Genomic DNA, 15,684 nt, shown 5'->3' on the forward strand with positions numbered 1-15,684 from the left:
TTGATATTTAATGTAACATTCACAAATAAAAACACAATGTATAAAAACGGACGTCTCCGTATATAACTAAATAAGCCAATATACCAACAATATTGAAATGTATCTCCTTGTATTCAGAGGTAAGGGGATAAAAACAGTCCAAGTTAGGATATTAAGTGGATAGGTGATACAGTCTTACCCCCAAACAATTGCGGCTTTCGATAGAGGAAAAGTGAAAATTACCGCCGTGGCGGAAGTGACGTCACTTGTAGGGGCGCTGGCCTGATTGAGCACTCCGATTGGTTCCTATTGAGATCGCTACTAGGTAACGGCTTCTTGGTCCCACAGTAGTAAGGTATCCGCTCTTTATGTGCCAAAATGCACGCAGGATACTAATAACGGCTGTAATGTGTTTTAAAAGCAGCTGTTGGAGTAGAGGCAAAGTTCCATTTATAACCTTCAGTAAGGCTTGTGATATCGGCACACAGACAAGTGCCACAGCGATGCCAAGTTGAAAGTTCCACAGATGATAAGCAGCATCAATTTGTAGCAGCAAATGGTGACTGTGAGATACTCCTTAAAGTTTAGGAAGTTAGCAACATACATCCAATGCAAAGTTCAAAGTTCCTCAAAAGACAGGCAGCATCAAATTGTAACAGCAACTGATGGCTGTGTTATGCTCCTTGAGGTTTAAAAGTTAGCAACAAACATCAACGCGTTTTCTCCCTCTACAGGGCTTTCTTTTTAATCCACTCTTTTAGAATCAGCAAGCACTATCCAGGATGCTGAACCAAAAATGGGCCGGCTCCTAAGCTTAAATTTCTGCTTTTTTAAATAAAGTTAGCAAGAGATAGGAGTAAATTAGAAAGATGCTTAAAATTGCATGCTCTATCTGAATCATGAAAGAAAAAAATTGGGTTTACTATCCCTTTAATGAAGTGAATGACACTTTTGTCATTATAAAAAGATTTAAATTTGCAATTTTCCACTTGAGTATATTTCAGGATGGAACCAAACAGTATTATAGATTGTTTCATTGATTGCTTCTAATTTTATGATGTATCGTTTGAGACTTTTTTTTAGCATTGATTGATGTTTAGGGGTCAATTTATCAACCCCTTTGCCCCTCTACGGCTGTACAGTCTGCATTTAACAAGCAGCGGTCATCAGACCGGTGCTTCCCTAACCTTTCTCCACCTTTAGAGGCGCCTGATCAGGGAGACTGACAACTCCTGCCCGCGTGTGATTGGCTGTGCGCGGTCGGGGGGAGGGATTGTATGCCAGCGCAAAATAGCGCCGTGTGCAATGCTGAATTCCAGGCAGCGGAATTCAGCCCATCAGAGGCGAGCTGCGGCGAACAGGGGCGCGTATGTGTGCCCCTGTCCGCCACAGCTTGATAAATCGACCACTTAATCCTCAGATTGTCATCCTCAGTATGAGTGGTGGTGAATTTTAGCTCCAGTGATCGAAGACCTAGTTTTTTAACCTGTAGTACATGTACCCATAGGGGTACACAGTGGCGTGCCCTTTCATTATCCATTGCCCACATTCTGAAGCATGTCAGATATTTTTGTTACCTAATAATATTTATGTGCATTTGGGGGTACTTAGGACAAATATTTATGCCTGATGGGGTACTTGCTACAAATAGGGTGAGAAACACTGATCTAAGCTACTATGTTAAGTAAACTCAAATACTCACAAAAGGTGATTTATCAGTTATACAATTCTGCTGGCTCATATGATATTTATTTTTTAGTTCTGCACCTACAAGGTTACCAGTTCTCTGGCTCACACCAGTTATCTGTGACAGGCTCAGGCCGTTTCAGTAATTTATTTATGTATAAACTTTAGTTAATGTGCACAATTTTCTTTGAGAATCAGTCTCATGCTTTGATTTAGGATTAAACCTGTACTTAGCGAACTAATAACCATTCAGCTATTTGTTTAGTGCAACCATGCATAGCAACACAATGACTGGACGCCTTTGGTTTTTCTCATGTGAAGTGCTGCTATTTTTTATGTTAATTTAATTGTACAGATTTATGAATATTCTCCGGTCGCAATTTTATTTACCAAAACTCTTTATGTAGAAAGGAGATCTACAATTCAAAATGTATAGAGGCACCTATGGGCTCAATGTATCAAGCAGCCTGCTTGTTAAATTGTTCAAAGGCCTATAATTTACAGGCCACGCTTTTGGTTGCCCAAGAGAAGAGGGAGTGGCGACACTTGTAAACACTTGTGCAATAACAAATGCTGGCCCTTAATGTCTACTCGCAGCATAATAAATGTAGCCCCATTACTAAGTTTACCAAATTTATCAAATTTGATTTGTTCTTAGTATCCTTTGTTGAAGTGCAGACCTAGGCAGTCCCATAAGAGCTCAGGAGTGTGCATGTGTCTTTAGCTCTCTATGGTAGCAGTGTTTGCAACACTGTGTAACATTGACTTAAACACTATTGCAAACACTACTGCAATAAAGTGCTAAAGGTGATAACTGTCTAGCTTTACTCTTCAACAAGGATACCAAGAGAACGAAGCAAACTTAGTAATAAAAGTAAACTGGAAAGTTTTGTTTTGTCTTAATTTCATACTTTCTAAACCAGTTTAATTATGACTTTACTGTCTCTTTAACTCCTTAAGAACCGGGTTTTTCTGACAGACTTCCCCAAAAGACCAGAGCATTTTTAGCATTTTTGCCATCACTACATTTAAACAGAAATAAAGACTTTTTTTTTTTTTTATTTACCTATCAAAACTATATATTTTATTTTAGTAGACAACCCAAAATATTGATCTAGGCCCATTTTGGTATATTTCATGCCACCGTTTCACTGCCAAATGTGATCAAATAAAAATAGTTAACTTTTTCAAAAACTTTGGGTTTCTCACTGAAATTATTTACATACCACTTGTGCAATCATGGCACAAATGGTTATAAAAGCTTCTCTGGGATCCCCTTTGTTCAGAATTAGCAGACATATATAGCTTTGCCATTGCTTTTTGGTAATTAGAAGGCCACTAATTGCCGCTGCACGACAAACTTTTATTATTCCCGGCAGTGAAGAGTTTAATCAGGTATCTTAAAAGGTTAATTTTAGCTTTAGTGTAGAGAGATTAGCCTCCCACCTGGCACTTCCCACCCCCTGATCCCTACCTGACCCCTCTCAAACAGCTCTCTTCCCTCCGCCACCCTCATTTTAAAGGGGCAGTAAACTTACAAACTAATGTTATATAATTCTGCACATAGTGCAGAATTATATAACATTAGCTTACCGGCAGCTTTATACACTAAAGTATTGCAGAGAAATTTTATGTAAAAGCTCCCTTTTCCAGAACGCCGCTCCTTGCTCTACTGAGCGGGTCTGGGTTTTCCACAGTGCATCGCGGAAACACTGTCTACTCACAGTGTGCCCGGTCGCGCCATTAAAATGAATGTAGCTCACTACCGCTCTGGTCTAGTAGCAGGAGCGAGCTACATTCATTTTAATGGCACGACTGGGCACACTGTGAGTAGACAGTGTTGCTGTGATGCAATGTGGAAAAACCAGACCCGCTCAGTAGAGCAAGGAGCAACATTCTGAAAAGGGAGCTTTACATAAAATTTATCTGCAATACTTTAAAAGTATAAAGCTGCCGGGAGGCTAATGTTATATAATTCTGCACTATGTGCAGAATTATATAACATTAGATTGTAAGTTTACTGCCCCTTCAAGTAATGGCAGACAGTCTGCCAATAAAAAAATAAAACATTTTTTTTATTAAGTTTTTTTATTTTATTTTTTAATTTTCTACAGTGTAGGATCCCCCTAACCCTCCAACCTCCCAGATCCCCCTCCCCCAACTTTATGGGGGTTTTTTTTGTTGTTGTTTTTTTATTTGTATTTTGATTTTTCTGAAGTGTAGCTGCCCCCTCTAATTACCCTACCCCGTCTCCCTCCATCCCCCTTCACCCTCCCTGCCGCTCTTCGGACATTTTTCCCTATAGTGTAGCGGTCCAACCTGCTCCCGCCCCCTTCAGCAATGGGCCACCCACCCGCCTCCCTCCTAACCCTCCCACGCCACCAACGATCGGCACCACCGCTGCCCGATGCAAAGAGGGCCACAGGATTTTAACACCTATATAAAGTCTACTGTAAACATGTTTTTTTAGGCAACTATTTTAAAATATATATATATATTTTTATTTTTTTTCATAGTTAGATTATTTAAAGCGACAGTTAACTCAAAAATGTTCTTCCCTTTAATTTGTTCCCAACGCTCCACTTTACCTGCTGGTGTGTATTAAATTGTTTACAAGTATTTCCATTAACCTTATATTGGCATTCAAATTAGTTTATTTAGCTTGTGGTGTCCCCACCCATGCTGAAAGTTTTTGGCCACAAGGCCAAGCTGTGTTAACAAAGCCAGTAGAAGAAATTACACTCCCAGTGGGTTATAGAAGAGATAAGGTAATAAAATGTTAATTTTCCATTGTTCTCTACAAGTATTGGTGATTGGTTTATGGACAGATATAAGATAAAGAAGCAGGTATATGTACACAATGTGATAAAGTAATGAGATCTGATTATACCTACAAGCTCAACCCATTTTATTAGGTTGTGGCTTCAAAACACAAAATCAGCTAATTCATATACACAAATAAGCCTTAAAAACAAATCTCATACATTTTATACTCTGCAGCTGGTAAAAAAAAGTAATTGGAAACACATTAAGGGAAAAACAATTTTATAGTATACTGTCCCTTTAACACTCACATTTGTTTAAACTACAGCTGCACAATTATGACACTATAATAATAATTTTGTACACACCTATATATTCACAGTTGGAAATCTATCACTATAGTTTACTAGTCAGGGAAGATATTACTATTTCACTCAATGCTAGAAAAAAAAAAAGACAAAGGGCTCCATGTACTAAGCAGAGTTAGCTATTGCGGAGGTTTGCACATGCAAGACCGTTTCCCGCAATGTAAGAAGCAGTGGTTATCAGACCATTCCTTCTTACACTCTCCGCCAGTTCTGAGTTGGCAGAGAGAAATCACCCCGAGGGTGATTGACAGACCCTTCTCTCGCACGTGAAAGAAGCAGCATTACACACTGGGTGTGTGTAATAATACATATGGGCAGCGAAGAAGATCCGCTGCCCATATGTAGCGAAGACGTGTAGATAATTTGTTCGCATGAGGATTAGTACATGTCATGCAAAATGTTTTTCATTTTTTCACTGCAATTTCTTACTTGTATATGCACTAACACTATCCAAAGCACAAATTATCATAAATTGATTGAATGATAATTTGCGCAATAAAACATTGAAAACATGTAATATTAGATCATTTTAATATTCGCCTAAATTGCCCATTAAATAGGTCCTGTGGAGGAGAGAGAGGAGAGAGAGAAAGAGAGAGAGAAAGAGAGAGAGAAAGAGACAGAGAAAGAGACAGAGAAAGAGACAGAGAAAGAGACAGAGAGAAAGAGAGAAAGAGAAAGAGAAAGAGAGAAAGAGAAAGAGAAAAAGAGAAAGAGAGAAAGAGAAAAAGAGAAAAAGAAAAAGAGAAAGAGAAAAAGAGAAAGAGAAAAAGAGAAAGAGAAAGAGAAAAAGAGAAAGAGAAAAAGAGAAAGAGAAAAAGAGAAAGAGAAAAAGAGAAAAAGAGAAAAAGAAAAAGAGAAAGAGAAAAAGAGAAAGAGAAAAAGAGAAAGAGAAAGAGAAAAAGAGAAAGAGAAAAAGAGAAAGAGAAAAAGAGAAAGAGAAAAAGAGAAAGAGAAAAAGAGAAAGAGAAAGAGAGAAAGAGAGAAAAAGAGAAAGAGAGAAAGAGAGAAAGAGAGAAAGAGAGAAAGAGAGAAAGAGAGAAAGAGAGAAAGAGAGAAAGAGAGAAAGAGAGAAAGAGAGAAAGAGAGAAAGAGAGAAAGAGAGAAAGAGAGAAAGAGAGAAAAAGAGAAAGAGAGAAAAAGAGAAAAAGAGAAAAAGAGAAAAAGAGAAAAAGAGAAAAAAGAGAAAAAGAGAAAAAGAGAAAAAGAGAAAAAGAGAAAAAGAGAAAAAAAGAGAAAAAGAGAAAGAGAAAGAGAAAAAGAGAAAGAGAAAGAGAAAGAGAAAGAGAGAGAGAGATATGCTTGGGTGTTTCTTGATCTGCGCTGTGTACGTTGCAAATGGTTATTTTGCTCTAAATAGTTCCTCCTGATATATTTCAATGGCAGCTAGAGTTTCTGAATATTCCACTATCATCAAATAGAATGTGAAGGAAAAAGGTATGGAGTTGAGTTTCAGAGTTCAGCGCACATAGAATGGAGAAAAACAAATTATGGTGCAGTATGTCAGTACTAGGCAATCAAAAACTAAAAGTGAGATTTAAATGTGCTCCCCTTGTTTAACCTCAAACATGTGAGGTATGTTGGAAGCATGGAGGAGATGTAATCCCTATCTGTGGTAAAGATGTTTCCAGCTGGTATGCAGAAACTTTTAGCAGGTGGAAATCTTGATATCCCTGGAGTAGAAATATGTTGGTATTTCAGACAAACGTCTCCTCTCTGGAGTTAGGTAGAGAAACTTTAATTCTTTTTGCTGAATTTCTTTCGCCCACTTCTGACGTCACTTCCTGTCCAGGGAGACCAAGCTTCAAACACTTCAGCAACGGACCCGGTCACTGACAGGCTTAAGAATCCACATCCATCCGGATATTGTGAGCTATCTAGAGCTCAAAAAACCACAAGGAATCATCATCTAGCTGTATTTACAGCAGTTCATGTAACTATTTATTATAGTTTTCCACCATAAACACCAACTTATCCACCTGAACTCTGGGAGCTTTTCAGAGCTCAAAACCACCACAAGGAATTTACTTTCAGCTGTACTTACAGCATCCTATACCACAATATCACCAACTTTTATCAGCAAGTTGTTTTTGCACCAGCCCTGATATAAAAAAAACTCACTACCAGATTTAAAGAAATATACTATATTTCATCTGATCACCTATTCTGTTCCTGATCTGGACTATTATTAAAGAGGATTTCTGTTTATCATTTTTTATTGGACATTGGAAAATAAAAGTGTTTTTATTTTAAATTTCACTTTGTGTCCTTGCAAGCATCATTTATACACATCTCATGAGTGCTGCAAATAATATCCACAATTGATCTCATAGTATGTCAACTGAGCCCTAATTGGTTTGCATACATAAAGTTTATACCATACTCCAGAGAGGAGAAGCCTTTCAAGTATAAAGAAGGTGAAAAGAAATAAACAGCAACAAGGAAAGAAATTCAGCAAAAAGAATTAAAGTTTCTCTACCTAACTCCAGAGAGGAGAAGTTTGTCTGAAATACCAACATATTTCTACTCCAGGGATATCAAGATTTCCACCTGCTAAAAGTTTCTGCATACCAGCTGGAAACATCTTTACCACAGATAGGGATTACATCCCCTCCATGCTTCCAACATACCTCACATGTTTGAGGTTAAACAAGGGGAGCACATTTAAATCTCACTTTTAGTTTTTGATTGCCTGGTACTGACATACTGCACCATAATTTGGTTTTGTTTTTCTCCATTCTATGTGCGCTGAACTCTGAAACTCAACTCCATACATACATACATATATATATATATATATATATATATATATATATATACATAAATATATATATACACACACATATACACACACACATGTATACACTGTATGTAGATATTGGAAGTAAGAATGTTTACATGCTGGAGATCATGTGCACACACTGCACTCAGACCCTTACGGGTGATTAGCCACGCTTTACAAGTACCCAATACATACTGCTATGTGTCATTAGAAAGCAAACTAGCAGCAGACACTTACCTGATTTCCCCGTCCTCGCATAATGCTCATTCTCTATTTCTGAATCTTCAGGTTTTAGTTGTAGGTGGAAATAACCACGACAAAGAGAGCTCTGTTCTTGCTTTGCTTAACACCGATGTCTGCAACTAGAGCAGGAAGAAAACTCTCAGGTCTAGCTGTGACACTCCCTCATTCCAACCCTTCCTTACTCCTCCTTTGTATTTCATAGGACTCCCTATTGGCCATTTGGTACAGTGTCAGTATATTAGCTGGCTTTAGTGCTCACATTTCAGTACAGGGCTCAGACCCACAGACACATCAGGCACACACAGTAAATGGGACAAAATACTTTGCTGATCTGGTCCTCTATAGACTTTATTGTTTATCATATTTTATCAAGTAAACAAATTAATAAAAAATAAAAGTTCGGTTGAGCTTATCAATATGTGAACACATTTATTTATTTGTAACCCTATTTGAATTTATTATTTACTTTTTCACACTCATAGTCAAATCTCTGCACTGATGGGGTGAAGTCTAAAGGCAATTTTAGGTATAAAATGTCCAATTCCTAGATTCCCTAACTTCCTGATTGAGATAGTTCATTTATAGCCAAACAACACATATTTGATGAAAGAAAGAAAATAAGGAGCCAGAGAGGAAGGGGGGGGGCGAAAAAGCAATATAAAAAAGGACTTTCCCCTTGAGGTCAACTGAAAACAGAGCAGGACAATGTGGCTCTGAATATGGTCATTGGTGTGAAACAATTGTTTTCTTAGAAAGTATAAATTTGGCTCTCTCACTCTTATTGGACAATATTCAGTACTAGTGCATCAGTGCCAAAGCTAACAATATAAAAACACCTCTACTTAGGTCTTACACTGTAAAATCTGTAAGATATTTTCTTAAATTTTTATCTTCTTAATCTTCTTAAATTTTTCTTACATTTTTATCATGTCTCTTTTAGATTATCGTACTTTTTAAACTGCAGGCTATCTCAGATTACAATTGCTGTTTATCCCCTTTATTTATTAATTTGTATTATCATCTGTGGATTGTATTATGCACATATCCATATCACATTGATCATTTGTATTACACTTTTTCTGTGCTTTATATATTTCTTTTATACAACTGACTTGTTGTCTAATACTGATTTGCACCATGCACTTTTCTATACCAAATAGATAACTTGTATCACATTGTCACATCTTTTTCTTGGTGTGTCTCATACATTTTTTTTGTACAACTGACTTGCTGTATGATACTGGATTTGCACTATGCACTTTCAAAACCAAATTAATAATTTGTATTATATTATATTGTTACATTTTCTTCTGTGTCTTACACATTTTTCTTTTTTATACAACTGACTGCTGCTTGATACCGATTTGCACTATGCACTTTTACTATATATTCTTGGAATTTTGCACGTTATACAATGTGTATTTAACATCTAAGTCATTCCATGTTTGTAGTACTATTGTATTTTGCACCTTATACTATCTATTTGCAATGTCTGGGTTAGATGTTTTAATACATTTCATTGCCCTGTTTTTCTAACTTGTGCAATGACAATAAAAGGAATCTAAATCTCTAATATTTCTACTGAATGCAGCTGACACTTAAAGGGACAGTAAACCTTAAAAATAATGTTATATAATTCTGCACATAGTACAGAATTATATAACATTATATTAGCCAAACATTAGAAAACATAATGTACCCTATTAATTTGTTTTTAAAAAACGCTGTTTTACAGACCCGCTCTCTGTACTCTCCTGAGTGGGTCTGTTATATTTACTCAGCGCATCGGGCCAGCTGTATAGTCACAGCCCTGCCCAACCGCGCCATAAGACTAAGTGCAGCTCGCTCCTGCTCTGTCTGACAGCAGGAGTGAGCTGCACTTAGTCTTATGGCGCGGTCGGGCCGGGCTGTGACTATACAGCTGGCCCGATGCGCTGCGTAAATATAACCAACCCGCTCAGCAGAGTACAGAGAGAGGGTCTGTAAAACAGCGTTTTTTAAAAACAAATTAATAGGGTAGAATTATATAACATTATTTTTAAAGTTTACTGACACTTTAAACAAACACATTAAACCGGTAGAACATCAAGGTACATTAGTAAAAAACCATATGACACCATTGCATCACAATGAAAAGCCCAGAGAACTGCAATAAGCTAGGTATAATGACCTGGCAACACCACCTACGATACATTGTGCCCCCATGAATCCACCTTTGTAATATCTGTGACTGCACTCATGTGTCTCCCTGACTCAGCCTAGCCTCCTAGTCCTGGATAGGATCTGGGAAATGTTGGAAGGTATGATTTAAAGTATTACTTTCTGTTATAATTTTTAAGCTAAACAACTAACATATTAAAGTTATAAAACATTAATTAAAACCTACTGACCTATATTTTCTCCAAAACGAAGTTTCATAACGTTCTAAAAGTTATATCTTTTATTCGCCGATGATGTCACGTTATCCTGCCCACTATTTTCAGCACTGCGTGTTCAAAATACTTAAACCAATAACTTTGTGTTTAAAGCGCCATTTTGAAACCTAGGTATTGTAAACGGATTGGTACAGAGCAAAGGATACCCACGGAGTGGGTTTGGAAAACAATTACATTTGCAGATAAGATTTCTGATATACGGTAGAGATATGTTAATGAAATGCTATTGATAAAAAGCGTATTTGGGGTAGTTAGTAACAGGCATAGAAAATATTTACTTACAGTGGCCCTTTAAAGGGAGATATGAAATCAAATTGTAACATAAAATATTTAATTATGCGTAGTAAAGAAACTGCAATTTACTTTCATATTTTATCTTTATGTTGTCTCCTTTTCCTGTAAAATACTGAGTGCCACCATGTTGTAACTTTTCTTGTTTGTCTTATCAAATATCCCCCACCGAGGCCGACTGACAGTTATACATGAGCTGATAAACTATCTCAGGCTTTGAAGTCATTTTCACATTGCTCTGTCTATTACACACAGCCACTGTTTGTACTCATGAGTATCATCTCTGCCCTAAGAGATAAGCGAAATGGTCTTCAGCGTTAGGGATTTATGACTGGAAAGTTACACCATTCAAACAAGAGGCTCTAGGGGACACCTAACACAAAAGATATAAAAAGGGACACAGAAGGCAGCGACAGAGCAGTTTATTATCAATTACAATGGCAGTATAGGATTTTTTTAATACATACTATTGTCCTGGCACACAAGACAGCAGAGCAGAAAAATCAAAATAGGAAACTAAGAACAGGACTATGAAAAGAAAGAGAGAGAGAGAGAGAGAGAGAGAGAGAGAGAGACGTGTTTGGGGGCTTCAGAATGCCAGGACCAGAGATTAATTACAGACCTACACTTGATAGGTACTGTAAAATAAACAAGCTTCCTGCTACAGCCCATAGTAACATATTTTACATAAACTGCACATTATTTCCCACTGGCTACACAGTGAGATCCCCAGGCAGAGAATGAATCATCCGCTGAGAGTGTATGACATAACTGTGTAAACTCTGGCCTGGTTTGGGTGCCCTAAACCTGCTTTTCTATGCAGCGAATCAGTCATGCGCTGATGAGGTCTAACACGAGCAACCCGCTGTACTTTCCTAACCCAGTCGTGCATTAAAGCTACATACGGTAATACTACACAAACATGAAAAAGTCAGTGTTTAAATGTACAAAAAAGAAAATGTTCTAATGTGTTTTAGTATTTTATTATTGTGTTTAAAACCTGCTAAAGGGTTAAACACATAGTTAAAGTCAGCACCACAGCAGCAGCACTCTACTGAAACCTAGCTAAATACATGTGGTGAGCCAAAGGCAAGGTGCATATGTGTGCAACCACCAATAACCAGCTAGCTGTTAGCAGTTAACATTTCTGAGCTCACCTAGGTATGCTTTTAAACAAAGGATATCAAGAGAATTAATTAAATTAGATAATAAAAGTAATCTGAGACGTTTACTATAATAAAATGCTGTCTTAAAGCGACAGTATGCACCAATTTTCATATAACTGTTTACTGCATGTAATAGACACTACTATAAAGAATAAGATGCACAGATACTGATATAAAAATCCAGTATTAAACGGTTTAAAAACTTACTTATAAGCTCTCTGTTTAGCTCTGTTGAAAAGGTAGCTGGAACACCCATTGCAAGTGGGAAATAAGACCCTCCCCCCTCCCTTTGCATATGAAAAGACCCTTTACACAAACAGGAGCAAGCTGGAGTAGGTATCTGTCGGTATTCTCCTAAAACTTTGGGGCTTGGTTAGGAGTCTGAAAATCAGAGCAATGTTATATTTACAAAACATTTATGCAAAGAAAAAATGAGTGTATAATGCCCCTTTAATCAGGATTTTGAAATGCACATCCCTTTAATAAATCAGAAGCAAAAGGTTGAGGGGATGTGAAGCTCATCTGCATGTCTTGACCCAGAATCCCTCGATCTAGAATAAAAACACTGGTAAATGAGGTTTTCTACCAAAAAGAAATAAAAATACAATGATCTATGTATTCATAAACTCCTGCAATTGTTCTGTTCTTGTATGTTATTATTTAGACATGAATGCTCTCAGCTCTGACAGACAGCACGCTGGCATCACTACTCTTTATTACTCCCTGGCAGCAAGAGTGGTTTTCCATTGCACTGGAAATGGCTCAAGGAAGGAAAGTTGTCATTTAGAGGACGCATCATGAAGTCAGGTCACTCCTTCTGGAGACAAAGGAATTACATTACACAAGTGAATGATTTCTAAATTATTTGTTTAAACCCAGACAGACTTCCAAGGCGTCATGAATAACCGGTTAAAGAAGCTTTGTATTCATAATAAGCTTGTGTTAACCCTTTATCCTCTGCATAAGAAAAAAAAGGAGCATAAGCTAAAATCTAAACCTTCGAAGTAGGTCTGACTGGAAAATGCCCTGCACTAATGTCAGGTTCAGAACATTAACAGGGTATTGGTACAGCATCAATTTAGAGGGCTGATTGTGCTACACATGCCAATCTATAATGCCCCCAGCCATCCAACTTGAGACAGACAAATGGCAACATTGCTGTAACGCTTATGACCAGTATTAGGGGACAGGATAGGGTTAATCCCTTGGAAGCCTCAGAGGGAGTTAGCAGGAGTTTGAATCTCCTACAGTAATAATGCTGCAGTCACATAATGTTACTGGCAAGAATATGCCCCCAATATACATTGTCTTTGCAGCAGTACTGTTAACTGGGTAAAATTCCAGTAGTGAACCATTCCGGAAAGCTCAAACCCTGCAAATGGGTAGTTTTAAAAAGATTAAGTGCATGATTGTGTACTCTGTTAGTAGTGAAACTGTACTCACACAACTACATAAAACAATGTTGCCTGATACACAGAGTTAAAGTGAAGGTCCATTTTGTTGAATTAGTGCTCGGTTTTTAATGAACCTATTTAAAACAAGGGCATTTTAATTCATCAAAATTGGCATTTCACTGTTTACTTCAAAAAATTACCTTTTAATCCTTGCAGCAGCTCCTTTTAATCCTCTGCAGACGTCAGAAATGACGAATCAGGCTTCCTCCAATCACAGCTTCCCCCCCGGGGGAATCTTGGCCTGATGCAACGCTGTGACTGGAGGAAGCCGGATTCGTCATTTTGGACCTGAGAAGACTGCTTGTGACGGGCGGAGGAAGTGCCGGCTGCCAGGATTATAAGGTAAGTTTTTGAAGAAAACAGTGAAATGTCCATTTTGATGAATTAAAGTGCCCTTGTTTTTAATAGGTTTATTAAAAACCGGGCACTAATTCATCAAAATGGACCTTCACTTTAAAGAATTCCAAACAAAAAAATACGTCTTTAGGTTTTTTTCTTTTTGTTTTTTAAATACCTGCAAAAAAATGCTTCAACTGGAGTAGTGCTCACTGCACTGTGTCATCTTGCCTTTAAAGCAAGTCATATGAGGGGAAGTTGTCAGACAAGAGGGCAGTACCAAAACTATAAATTTGCATTGAAGACGCCCACTTCAGCTGATACAGAGTAACCTTTTCACGATAGGAGCAAGGTTGTCTGTCACACATACCTGATGATTTCCTCCATTTCCACGCCTTTTGTCATGGGTCTGTTGCTACATGTGATCTGACTGTGTGTAGTTAAAGGGCCATTATAAAGATAAAATTACATGTATGTAATTCTATCACAAGTGACGCTGCCATGCTATTTTAAAGCCCTGCCCGGGAGCTGCAGAGAACTGCTGGTCCCGAACAGAAACTGCTGCTGATCCAATTAGAAGCACAAGTCACACAACCCAGCTGTGTAACTAGCACTGCTGATTAGATCCTCTTGGGAACAAAATTGCACTGCAGATTCCCGAGCAGTAAACACATAGTGTTGCAGCATCGCTAGTGATAAAATGACATGCATGTAATATATAATAGCCCTTAAATTTTACACCAGTTGTAAAGCAGAGCCACTGAGAGAATATAGACATGAACAGGTAGCTAATATAGTGCATCTTGATGTGACGTTACCACAACACAGCACATGCAAGCTTGTAAGCATTACTAATATAGCATGAATAAAAACTCTTATTTTTAGCATTATATCTATAGAGAGTATAATTTATATTACATTGTAATGTAGGTGCCTGCCCTTTACATCCTGCCCAAAAAATGTCTCCCCTTTAAATTATTCCCAATGATCCTTTTAACCTGCTAGAGTGTATTAAATTGGTTAAAAGTAGCTCATTTACTCCTATTTCAGCATTTGAAATAGCTGATTTAGCCTGTGGTATCGCCACCTACACTGATCAAATTAATACTGGAGTATAGGCTATTGAATTGCCCAAGTACACACAGCCAGCATCATTTTCCATTGTTCTCTCTATGTTTTGAGCTTTGGTGTTTCAGCCAAATAAAATATAAGGAAGCAAGTCTGTTTATATAATGAGATCTGATATCACCTTTAAGTTTAACCCATTGTAATAGGCTATGGTTTCAAAGCACAAAATCAGCTACTTCATATACACAAATAAGCATGAAAATGCAATTTCTCAAATATTTTATACTCTGCAGTTGGTATAACGAGTCACTTAAAATACATTAATGGAAAAACAATTTTACAGTGTACTGTCCCGTTAAGGACAAACATCTTGCATGCTAAAATTCTTCAAGGCACCTCCCAATACTGACGAGGTTTCTTAGATAATCTCACTAGAGCAGAGCTTTAGATAATTGTGCCCTTAGGAGCTGTGCAGCCGACACGCCTGGTAAACCACAAAACATCACCGCATCCAAAAGCTGAGCGATCCCTTCCTCACTGCAGCAAGGGGGAGTGTAAACCTTAATGCATAAAACTAAAGAATTAACAACAAACTTTAAAAAAAAAAAGAATATATAAAATATATAAAAGGATGTATAAAATTAGTATACATTTCCAGTGCAGCTTACAATATCTCAGAATAAAATGCTCTAATGCACTAGAAAATGTTACTATTAAACACATATTTGAAGTCCGCTCTGGAGCAACACTGCACTTCTGTTCCTGTGTGACATTCAGCCGGTGATTATATATATGCCACTACTGTTTTCTCAGCCATGTCTAGATCAAAAGGGGAACTGTATTTTCACTCCAGAATGGACTTCTACAATGCATTTAACCCCTGGTTAAACAAACTGTGGCATGCAGCTGTGTGACTAGCACATTAATGCATTTTATTATCATACTATTATGCCCCTTTAACTCACTCTCTTCTAGCATAAAACACAATCCAGACACACATTACTCCTCAACCTAGCCCTCCATAAATATATTTACCAACCTATCCCCAACCCAGTATGATCCACTCCCTACTTAAAGGGCCATTACAGTGAGAACATGTCATACTCTCATTCA

The 15,684-nt window shown here is 37.6% G+C and overlaps 1 protein-coding gene across 2 annotated transcripts in view; it reads right to left on the minus strand.

Moving 5' to 3' along the window:
• Window positions 1-15,684, minus strand: part of B4GALT4 (beta-1,4-galactosyltransferase 4) — a 397,258-nt gene that overhangs the window by 313,655 nt on the left and 67,919 nt on the right. Inside the window, exon 2 of one of the 2 annotated variants that reach the window (XM_053705849.1) lies at window positions 7,816-7,940. The exons of the other annotated variant lie outside the window; for it this stretch is intronic. The gene's annotated coding sequence lies outside the window, so the exon portion shown is untranslated. The remainder of the gene's footprint in view (window positions 1-7,815; window positions 7,941-15,684) is intronic. 2 annotated transcript variants of the gene reach the window in all.

Source organism: Bombina bombina, chromosome 3 (assembly GCF_027579735.1).
Source record: "Bombina bombina isolate aBomBom1 chromosome 3, aBomBom1.pri, whole genome shotgun sequence".
NCBI lineage: Eukaryota > Metazoa > Chordata > Amphibia > Anura > Bombinatoridae > Bombina > Bombina bombina.